This window comes from Danio rerio, chromosome 11 (genome assembly GCF_049306965.1).
Source record: "Danio rerio strain Tuebingen ecotype United States chromosome 11, GRCz12tu, whole genome shotgun sequence".
Classification (NCBI taxonomy): domain Eukaryota; kingdom Metazoa; phylum Chordata; class Actinopteri; order Cypriniformes; family Danionidae; genus Danio; species Danio rerio.
In genome coordinates, this window is record NC_133186.1 from 19,857,501 (window position 1) to 19,858,190 (window position 690).

Sequence of the window (690 nt, forward strand, 5' to 3'; positions counted from 1 at the left end):
TAATTTAGTGCTATACTTAAAATTATATAATTTTACCAAATAAAATTAAATTAATAATCATTATATAAAACAACTTATTTATTATAAATATTTAAAGTATTATTAAATATAGTTTGTTTTTTCGAGAAGAAAAATCTTTGGAATCTTTTTTTTAAAATGGTAAAACACTTTAAGCCAATTTTTTCAGTGTCCTCAAGTCCACTGTTTGAGGTTTGAGGTCACCGAGATTAATGGCAATGACAGCACATCTCAAACCAGTGCACTTTTGCTGTCAGAAAGAGTCTTACACTGTGAAACAGAGAACGGTGGAAAGAAGTCAAGAGCAAAGTCACCAAACACCATTCTTATAAGGACTAAATCTACTGATATTCATAACAAAGCTCCCTTAGTGACCATATATTCGTATACTACTATCAAATACCAAACGTAAGCCTCTGTTACACCATTCATTATTCTTTTAAGACTTTTATTAAAGTTTGTTAATAAATACTGTTTAGTGTTAGTTCATTTCATAAGTGTTAGTTAGTTCATAATTGAAAATCAGGTATTTAAAATAAAAGTGATGCTGACATTTTTTTATTAATAATTCCTTTTAATATTTATATTGAAACCTCATAGTATACTGTTTGATGTATTGATTATTATCTGCCAACGCTTGTGAAAATGATGAATGACATTAAACACAGGAAA